The sequence below is a fragment of the Lipotes vexillifer genome, unplaced genomic scaffold (genome assembly GCF_000442215.2).
Source record: "Lipotes vexillifer unplaced genomic scaffold, Lipotes_vexillifer_v1.1 scaffold151, whole genome shotgun sequence".
Classification (NCBI taxonomy): Eukaryota; Metazoa; Chordata; class Mammalia; order Artiodactyla; family Lipotidae; genus Lipotes; species Lipotes vexillifer.
Window position 1 is genome coordinate 455,011 of NW_006778186.1, and position 10,843 is coordinate 465,853.

At 42.7% G+C, this 10,843-nt stretch overlaps 1 pseudogene; it reads left to right on the forward strand.

The window, feature by feature from the left end:
• The first annotated feature begins 7,026 nt into the window (after positions 1–7,026).
• On the forward strand, positions 7,027–10,606 carry LOC103072106 (ATP synthase subunit g, mitochondrial pseudogene; annotated as a pseudogene).
• The last annotated feature ends 237 nt before the right edge of the window (positions 10,607–10,843 follow it).

Below are 10,843 nucleotides of genomic sequence, written 5' to 3' on the forward strand. Positions count from 1 at the left end.
GCTAGTGGGAAGAAGCCACATAGCACAGGGAGATCAGCTGGTGCTTTGTGACCACCTAGAGGGGTGGGATAAGGCAGGTGGGAGGGAGATGCAGGAGGGAGGGGATATGGAGATATATGTATACGTATAGATGACTCACTGTGTTATACAGCAGAAACTAACACAAAAATGTAAAGCAATTATACTCCAATAAAGATGTTAAAAAAAAAAAAGAATTAGCCTAAACATCACTTCTTTTATCAGTTAACTTGCATTGCATTCAAGTCACAGAAAGCACTACTTAACTGGCTTAAATAATAACAGAATTTATTAGCTCATGCAGCTGGAAATCCAGCAGAAGGAGATATTGCTAAATGAGCATAACCCAATGGTTCCAGCTCAATCATTTTCTCCTTATCTCTCTTGGCTGTAAACATCTCTGTGTATTGCTTTTATCCTAGGTCTTCATAGATACAAAACGGTTATCACATTCCCTGATTCTGTTAAAGGAAGAGACCAGCATTCAGTATCTGAAATGAAAGCTTATTATTCAAGAAAGCAATGGAGAACTGCCTTTTTAGGCAGACTCTCCTTGAGGAATGTTGATCTTATATGAGATTTTAGAAAGCACAGAATTCAGAGATTGTTGGGCTTTCAGAGGTGGGACCACTTGGGCATTACTGGAGTGTGGCTATTCCTGACTTTCTGACGGTCAGGGGCAGGTTGCCACTCATTTGGACCACTTTCAGAACTATGGCCAGTGAGGAGTATTGTCTTTGATTAATTTAATGGATTAAAAATGATTTTGGTGGATACCTGTTACAATGGCTGCAGAACAATCAGTCTTTCTGAAGAGTGTGGGAACCAAAAATTTTCATTTTATACCTATAAACCAAAGCCCAAAGAGAATAGAAGCACTTCTGGAAACTCTCTTATGAGATCATAGTATCATCTTTTCTAGAGGTCCCTACCTAGCCTATCCTTACATCTCTTTGGCAAAGTCAGATTGCATGCTTATTCTTGAATAAATCTCTGTAGACTTGGTAATACTATATGCTAATTAGCTAAAAACTGTCTGGTTCAGAAAAACTCAACAAGGGAAAGGGAGTGGTATCACTTTCTTAGATAAATCTTGTCCCTTCCCTGCAACTTGGGTGAATCCCACCAACTACAGTATGGAGATAGTGATCCACAGCTATCTCTAGCTATTGAGGGATGATGGTATTGTTCACCACATTCCTCTGGAAACATTCCTTGAAGCATCTTTTGTCATTTTTACAGGACATTTATACTGTCCTGGCAGCCCCTCTCAACTTTTCTTGCAAATGGCTACATACCTTTCTGACCAATAGGTTAAAGTAACAGGTAACATTCCCAAAATGTATTGGAATATGTACTGTGAGAGAGAGTGAAGCAAAGCTCAATTCCTCAAGAGTATTCATCATCAGGGTTGTCTACAGTTAGTCCTGAAGCACTAAATGCTAATTTTTTATACTTACAAAAGTAATGCATGAACACTAATATGATCTAATTTGAGGGAGAAATAAGTAGGGATTCTCATGGAAGATCACACTTGCGGTAAACCTTTTTGGATGAGGAAGTCTTAGCCAAGTGGCTATGGGTGTTCTAACTCTTCCATGTAACCTTGTAGGTGGAGATTGACAGTCTTACATGTGACACTTCAGAGAAAAGCTAAAATTGTGAGACTTCCTTCAGGTGAATGCTCAGATTTATTGCTTTTGCCACTATCTTTATTCATGAAATCCCTTGTATAATGGTCTGGATGGGCACAGATGTCTCTAGAACACTAAAGAGGAAATGAGTGCCATAAATAGAGACTGAAATGTGCCCCAAACTGGTTTCATGTTCTTCACATTTTTCCAGTGGCAACAAGTGATGGTTGCTGCAATTTGCCTCCTACATGCGTCTTCAGAAATGGAGGACTTACTACTCCCCAGCCATGGGAACACTGCCAAAGATGACCTTCAACTGTCAGCTATCTTTGTGTATCCTAAGTATGAAAACTGAGTTGCTTAAGGTCACACCTCTTTCCAAAGGCAGCCTGCAGTCAGTAACTGATCAGGTGGAGGGGTAAAGTCCAGCCCCCTTGTCCAGGGTGGGATGATTCTGAAGACCCATCTCAGCTGCAGAGCTCCTCGTACACTGCAGTTTAACTTCCCTTTCTGCTCAATCTGACTTCTTTCCTCTTCCTTCCACGATGTTCATCATAAACATTCCCTAATTAAAATACCATATGCTAATCTTCACCTCATAATCTGATTCCCAGGGAACCCAACATACAACAGTTGTTACCAGGACCAGAAGTAGTCCATAAAAACACACATTGAGATGGGGACTTGGAGATGGATTGCTTTCTATCTATTAGGCAATGAGGATCAAGCCCAGAACTTCATTGTCAGAGTAACTGAGCTCCAAAGAAGGTAAAACTCCCAAACAAAGCAGGTCTGCCACACCAAGGTCAGAACCCTGGTTGGGAAAGAATAGGACCTTGAAACTTGGATAGGAATCTCTGATTTAGCCTCCTGTCCCCAATGTTTTATCAATAATTCCCAGATTCTTCTAAGACATTTGAACACAAAGAATGAGTCCACGCTTCCCTGGTGGCGCAGTGGTTGAGAATCTGCCTGCCAATGCAGGGGTCACGGGTTCGAGCCCTGGTCTGGGAAGATCCCACATGCCACGGAGCAACAGGGCCCGTGAGCCACAACTACTGAGCCTGCGCGTTTGGAGCCTGTGCTCCGCAACAAGAGAGGCCCGCACACTGCGATGAAGAGTGGCCCCCGCTCGCCGCAACTAGAGAAAGCCCTCGCACAGAAATGAAGACCCAAAACAGCCAAAGATAAATAAATAAATTAAAAAAAAAAAAAAAAAAGAATGAGTCCACTCCTCTAAGTTAAGAGCTAGAATTCCCATTTCTCATGAACATTCTGGAGAAAAGAAGTGCTTCCCTCATGAACAACTTCTTCGACTCATAGCTATTAGGCCAATAACTGGTCATAAGGCCCAAAGAGAAACATGTTCATGAAACAGAATAAATGGATTATACCATGAAGGAACTTCAAAGGACCTAGAAAATGTGTATTGGCAGAATCTGAGAGAGTAGTACGTTCTGAGGTCATGGACTGAGAGGAATGGATAAAATACAAATTTGGATAAAAGGATATTTATCAGTATAGGAGCACTTTCCTGGATATGAGTTAACACCTCGGCAAGGAACCTGGGAAATGGTGAAAAAAAACTGGTTTCCACAGAGAAACCAATAGGGAACCACTTACCAAAGCAATTAGGAAGGTGCTGGTGGCAGGTGCACCAGTATCACTAACACATTCCCTGGAGGTTCTCTGCAGGCCAGGGAAGATGGCAAGAGATACTGTTATGGGACTGGGCTCACTTAAAGAGTGGGAATGATAAGATGCCTAAGTTTTAAGTACCAGTGGCTGCACCTAAGTGTCAGAAGCCACCTTGGTGCAATTAATGTGATGAGCAGAAAAGTCAGTGTGGCAGCCAAGGAGCCTTTGCCCTCAGAGAGTTGCATCCCTAAGGAGCAAAATAGATGGAAAACCAACAAGGATACTGCTCAAAGCGAACACTCCAGACAAACTGATGAATCATTAGGAGGCTGAGAGCAGTTTCCCCAATAGAGAGTCAAGAATTTTCACCCATTTTCTAAGCCTGAGACAGTTTTTGAACCCAGAATTTATTTACTGAATGAAAGGCCAAGTTCTCAGGAGAAAGACCCCTGCCCTACCACAGCAAGTGCACATCACAAGATGATGATTACTCCAATCCTTCCCTAAATGGACTTACGACCATTTACTTGGGTTATACATTGAGATAGAGAGAGACACAAACATTAGGACTGTTTGTTGTGGCCTCTGAGTTGATTTTGATACCCAAGGACCAGAAGTGTCATCATGATGGCCCAAATTTGAATGTGAGTATATGGAGACCAGGATATGGAGTCCTGACTCGGTTTTGGCTCATAAAGGATCCTCTGGATTTTACCTGGGGCCATTCCCCTGGTCTCTAAGGACTAGGGAACATATAATTGAAGTTTATACACCCAGTAGTCACCACCACAATATGTCATGGACTTGAGGGTCTCAGAGTAGGAAAACCAAGTGGAAGCCCATGACACCGCCCCATACCCAGCCAAGATGAGACATCAAAAATAAAATTACATCCTGTGGGGAGTGGTAAAAATACTGCTACCCTTAGACCTGAAAGATGCAGGAGTGATGGTCCCCATCATATCTTCCTTTATTTCACTAGTCTGGCCTCTACCAAATCAGATAGATCTGGAGGAAAGCAGTACTCTTACTTGCAAATTCAACTACATAGTGACCTTAATTTAAGCCTGTGTGCCAGATACAGTATCTTTGCTAGAACAAAGTGTCATGTGCTGAAACCCTAAGCCCCAATATGACTACGTTTGGAGACAGGGCCTATAAGGAGGTAATTCAGGTGAAATCATAAGGGTAGGGCCTTAATCTGATAAGATTAGTGTCCTTCTAAGAAGAGACAGCAGAAAGCTAATTCTCTCTTTCTCTCTTTGTGTGCAAACAAAGGAGTGATTATGTGAGCACACAGCAAGGGCTCATAGTGAAAACTACCTTGCTGGTACCTTGATCTTGGACTGCCAGCCTCCGTAACTGTGAGGCAATACATTTCTGTTGTTTAAACAACCCAGCCTGTGGTATTATGTTATGACAGCCCAAGTGTCATATACCCACAAACTAGGTAATATGAAAAGTTCTAAGACATGTGTAAAACCCATAACAAGGAAGAGCTCTGCAGCAGATCCAGACTATGGTATAAGTCAATCCGTGGCTTGTACCTATCAGACCCTATTGTTTTAGAGGTATCAGTGTTGGGGAAAATGCTAGGTAGGGTTTGTGCAAAACCAATCACAGAAGCATAATGCAGATCCTAGAGCCCAGGAGCAATTCTCCAACCAAAATGGAGAACCACATACCTTTTGAAAATCAGTTCCTATATACAGATAGAGTGTCTGAACATGGAATCTCTAGTAATCACGAAGCCAGAAGAGCCAATCATGAGATGAGTTCTATGAGACTCACCAAGTCAAAAATTTGGGAAGGCCCAGCAATAACCCAACATAACACAATGGAAGTATTACATCTGGGATTGAGCATGAACAAAACCAAGGGCACAAGCAAACTGCACAAGCAGTTATCCCAGCCTCTGTCTCACCTCCCATTGGTGCACTACCCCTGACTCAGCTTGCATCTATGGCCACACTGAGGGAATCCCTCATAACCAGAGAGGAAAATGTTGGAGTTTGGTTACCTATGGGTCAGCTTGGTATGTGGGTGAAAGCCAAAAATGGATTGCTACTGGACTACAAGCCAACTCAGAGTTGGCTATAAAAGACAATGGTAAGGAGATATTTGTGTGAAGAGAAGTATAAGCAGATAAAAATATGCACAGATTTTTAGGCGGTGATAAAAGGCTTGCCTTTGGTCCAGGGCTACAGTAAGAATGTGGGAAGATTAGGGACAAGGAGTTCTGGGGGAGAGGCATGTGAATGGACAGAGGGGCAAACACACTGTAAAGAGCTTACATTGCATGTTGATGCTCACCAGAGAGCATGCCCAGGGCAAAGGCACTCAACAACCCAGGTGGACAAAATTCCTGGGGCGGTTGATGTCAGCCGGCCTCTAGTGTTAGCCACCCAGTCGCTGGCATAATGTGTGCATGAACCAAGTAGCCATGGTGACAGAGATGGGAGCTGCTAGACATGAGCTCAACAGCATGGGTGCCCACTTACCGAGGCTGATCTAGCTTCTGCTGCTCTAGTGGTACACACTGATAACGGGCCCCCCAGTATGCACCATCTTTTGAGAAGACTAATTGGCCATTTGGTGGCAAATTGACTACACTGGACCTCTTTCAATGAAGGGATAGCTATTTATTTTAACAGAAATAAAGACATAGTCCAGGTATGGGTTTATCTTTCCTGCCCACAGCTTCACCCAAAACCACTACTTGAGGGCTTAGAGAGTGCTTGATTCATTGACAGTTTCCCTCATAATATTGCATCAGACCCAAAAGGGCTTGTTTTATAGCAAAGGACGTGTGAGAGTGGGTCTATGAGCATGGGATCCACTGCTCATGTCACAAACCACAGCACCCAGAAGCTATCAGCCTGACAAAGCACTGGAACAGCCCATTAAAGGTAGCACTGAAGCACCAGCTCAGAGGTAATACTTTACAAGGATGACACACCATCCTCCAGGGCACATTATACACTTTAAACAAAAGATCTATATATGCTGTCATGTCCCCAGTAGATGGACCACATGTGCCAGGGACCCAGGAAGTGGAAATAGCAGTGGCCCAATTTATCATCAATCCCAGTGAGCCATTTGGCGAATCTGTGTTCTCTGTGCCTATAGCCCTGCAGGCTTTAGCTGCACCCTCCTCACGTTCCCGGGAATCCCCACACTCCACCCACTCAGACTCTGTCCCTGCTCTCAGCGTCCTCATGGTGTTCAAAAGAGGAGACTAATTCCTGCTGGAGGGACCCAAGGGAAGGGACCAGCTCCCCCATCACAGGCTGTGGGCATCTGGTCTGGGCAGATAGGGAGAAGAATGCCCTGAGGCTGTTCTTCAGGGGAAAGACGTGAGGAACAGGTAGAGACAATCTCCTGGGACAAACTTGCAGCTGCCGGGAGGAACTACTGGTCCCGAGGACATGCAGTGTCACATGTGGGTTGCTGTGGCCTTGGACCTTGGCAGACATGTGATTGGGGCCACAGGGTTCCACACCAGAAGCCCGCATTGGGGTGGGCTAACCCTAACCCTAACCCAGGACACTGGCACACTGGAAGGCTCTGGATCTCTGGCCCACACAGGTGCAGCTCACCCCCACCTCTTCTGGCTTAGGGAAGTCCCTCCCCTGCACAGCCTTTCAGTCAGAGCACATCCCCCTGTACCTGGCTGGGCTCCCAGGGGAGAGGTATCTCTGCACTGTGACCCAGAGCGGGGAGGAAGCCTGGGCGGATGAGGTGCTTGATAGGTGGTGTGAGCCAGACTTCTTATGGAGGAGTCTTGGAAGAGGGGCCGCCAGCACCAGTCACCCAGGTGTTTCTCATCCCAGGACTTCTCTCCCTGCTCCGTCTGACAAGCAGGGTGTCAGACCCCTCAAGAAGAGTCTGTGTCATGACAAACAAGTAAACCACTGTGACCAGCAGGGGTCTTTGCTAAAGGTGAGGGGGTGTCTAGAATGGATAGGGGAGAAGGGATCATTACAGTGATGAGGGCTGCAATGTGTCCTATCTACCTTCCATTGCTAATTTTCCCCAGGAAGAGACACCCACTAGAATCTTGAAAGAGCTGATCCCAGCAGAGAATCTATAAGGAAAATTGTGATGGAGAATATGATCTTCAGAACGATGGAAATATTCCCGTATTTGCTGGGAGTCTTGCCAGAAAACAGCTCTCCATGTCCAGCCTCCTCGGGGACTGCCTCAGGTAAAAATATCTGCCTCTTTAAGGTTACACATCCATCCAGAGGCACTCTACCTCTAATGACTATCAACATGAGAAGAAAAGGCCTGGATCCCTCACCCTAATGAGATAATTTTGAATCCCAGGTCCATGGTCCCTGTGGAGGTCAGTGGAGGTCTTTATTAGGATGACTTCACAGCTGAACCTCTGCTTTCTTTTCTCCCTCACACAGGGTGGATCCCAAAAGCACTCCTTAGCAAACATCCTGCATGCTAATCTCCATCTCAAAATTTGTTGCCCAGGGAATCCAACCTATAACCAGGTACACAGTCAATTAAAATGGTTTTGCAAGCTACAATTGCTCTTGTGTCATCAAAGGTTTATGCCATACCCAATTTTATCTCTGGAGAGTCAAAGAAAGATTTAAGTTTTGCATGGAATTGCATTTCAGTGACACAAGGAACCACTATTTAAGTGCTTATTATCTGTGAAATTAAATTTTAAAATAGTCTGAGAATTTTAAACTTCAAACAACATTACAATTAATATTGCACAGAATGCTTTTTCCTTTCTTTTTAGTCACCATGGGAGCAAATACGTTAATAAATATATTTTGATTTGCAGAAAGGTTGCATTACTAATAATTTGAATGACTGCAACTAAGATCCTAAAAAGGACCCTTTTCCTTGAAAGTTAGACAAAGAAAGAACAAATATTAATCCAACATTGCTTTTCTCTCATGAAGTCTTCCTCACTTTTCTCAGCATCTGGCAGTAAAAATGCAAAACTCATAGATTTACTTGTATCACTATTGAAAGTATTTTGAGAAGTCTTTGGAAATACTGTGTCTTTTTAGAGACTCCAACTCAAGGTAAACATTTAAAGCACAATCAATCAATCGATGTCTGAATTAAATAACGTTTCTTAAATGTAACTGATAATGCATTCAATATACTCACCGCGAAATAGGAAAGCTTCTGCAGGCACTGATTTTGTTAGTGAAGTTAACTTTTACACTTACCTCTCAAAGGTATCTGCAGGTCAAATTCAGAAATTCTATTTGCATATTCCACTAAAGATTAACTAGCCTGTCACAGATCTGAAAAGCAGAAGAGAGAACAGATCATTAATATCATTAGCATAATATATTGTTCATGAAAACCCCAAAGAAGGGAAATATTTAAAAAACTGGAAAGCTCAGCACAGAAATTAGAAAGAAGTGTTTGTGTTTGAATAGAAGAAAATTTGTTATAGTTGCTAGTCAAAACAACAAAGGGAAACAACCAAGGTAATTCAGAGAGCCAGGAGATGTTATTTGGGGAGAACCAGAATACTAAAAGAAATGAGTCTTGATAGTCACATTACTGCTGCTCTTCCTAAATGGTACTGTATCCTCATATATTTTATACACTTGTTGGAGAAGACTTTGAAACATTAATCTGTGCCACAGTAAAATTATATTATGCAAAGTGCTTTAAATGCTAAAGCTTAGCATGATTAAGCAATACTGAAACTATTGTGATGCTATAGAAAATGAGTGAACTTATCCTCAATAAGAGGAACCAAGAGCTTCAATTATCTGCCCACAGACTGTAATTTGAGTTTGTGTATGCAGGCTTATAAAAAGGATTTAAAAAGAAAATAAGTCCCATAAATTTGTTTAGGAATTTTCAGCAGTATTCATGACCACTTAACTTCCATTTAAGTTTCCCAGGACTTATAGTAAGTCATGTACGATCTCAGTCATCCTCTCAAAAAAAAAAAAAAAAAAAAACACACACCTATCCTTCACATCTTTATTTATGCTCTGTTTTACAGATTTCAGACTCTTAAGGAGAAAAGAACTAAATTCACCATTTGGTTGTTCAAATCATTAATTCTTCATATCACCCAAGTAATGTGTTCCTGAAACCTTTTCACATCTCCAAATCTTATCTGATTGTCAAAACCCAGTTCTATCCCTCTTGCAAGAAGTGTTCTAACGTGTCCTTAACAAAAATTTCTTTTTGAAGTTATTACATTGATATCTGTAACATACATATTAGCTTTTAATGGTAACCTATTTATCATCATCTGACTCTCCCATTTGTGTCTAATCTGTCTCCTTGTAAACCATGTAAGTAATTTTAAGATAAATGTCATGCCTTCTATTTTTGTACCCTTTTTTGCGTACTGGGTACAGAGTAAGAGACCAAAAATATGTGCTGATATATTGGACAATGATTCTTCTTTCATTTACATAAAGTTTAAGACACCTTGAAACTAAATAACAAGCTCAGAATCTTTACACTTAAGCACTAATTTGTGATCTCTTTTCAATGACCCTCATTATTCTCAGGAATTCCAAAGTTAAACTCAGAGATTGTTATTTTTTTAATTAATTAATTTATTTATTTATTTATTTTTGGCTGTGTTGGGTCTTCATTGCTGCATGCGGGCTTTCTCTAGTTGGGGCTACACAACTGGGGCAAGCTGGGGCTACTCTTCATTGAGGTGTGTGGGCTTCTCATTGAGGTGGCTTCTCTTGTTGCGGAGCACAGGCTCTAGGTGCATGGGCTTCCATAGTTGTGGCACGTGGGCTCAGTAGTTGTGGTGCACGGGCTTAGTTGCTCCGCAGCAGGTGGGATCTTCCCCAACCAGGGTTCAAACCCGTGTCCCCTGCATTGGCAGGTGGATTCTTAACCACTGCGCCACCAGGGGAGTCTCAGATTATTTTTTTAAAATATTGCAAAATTGCTTGTGGGCATATCTATCAACATTAAGAAAGGAGAGGTGTCATTTAGCCGGCCAGTCGGCGCAACGGGCTTTCCGTCCTAGAACCGTGGTCCAGTTTGTCCGTAACCTCGCGGAGAGGGCCCCAGTGCTGGTCAACGCTGCTGTGACTTACTTGAAGCCTCGATTGGCCACATTTTGGCACTATGCCAAGGTTGGGCTGGTTCCTCCAACCCCTGCTGAGATCCCTACAGCTATTCACAGCTTGAAAAAAATTATCAATAGCGCTCAAACTGGTAGCTTCAAACAGCTTACAGTTAAGGAAGCTCTACTGAACGGTTTGGTGGCCACTGAGGTGTGGATGTGGTTTTATGTTGGCGAGATCATAGGCAAGCATGGCATCATTGACTATAATGTTTGAAAACCAATCTTTGCTTTGTTATTTGGGTGTTCTTGGACCATGTGTGAGCAGACTGCTATTTGAATAAAATAAGACAATGTGTCAAAATCAAAAAAAAAAAACTGTGCTCAACTAGAGCAGCTTGAGAAGGAAGTTTGCTCAGGACCCTGTTGAAATGTGCGGACTCCACCTATGCTACCTTCTTCTCAGTAGATCACATTAGTTAGGTTCAGTGGGGTGCTTTGCATAGTGGCAAAT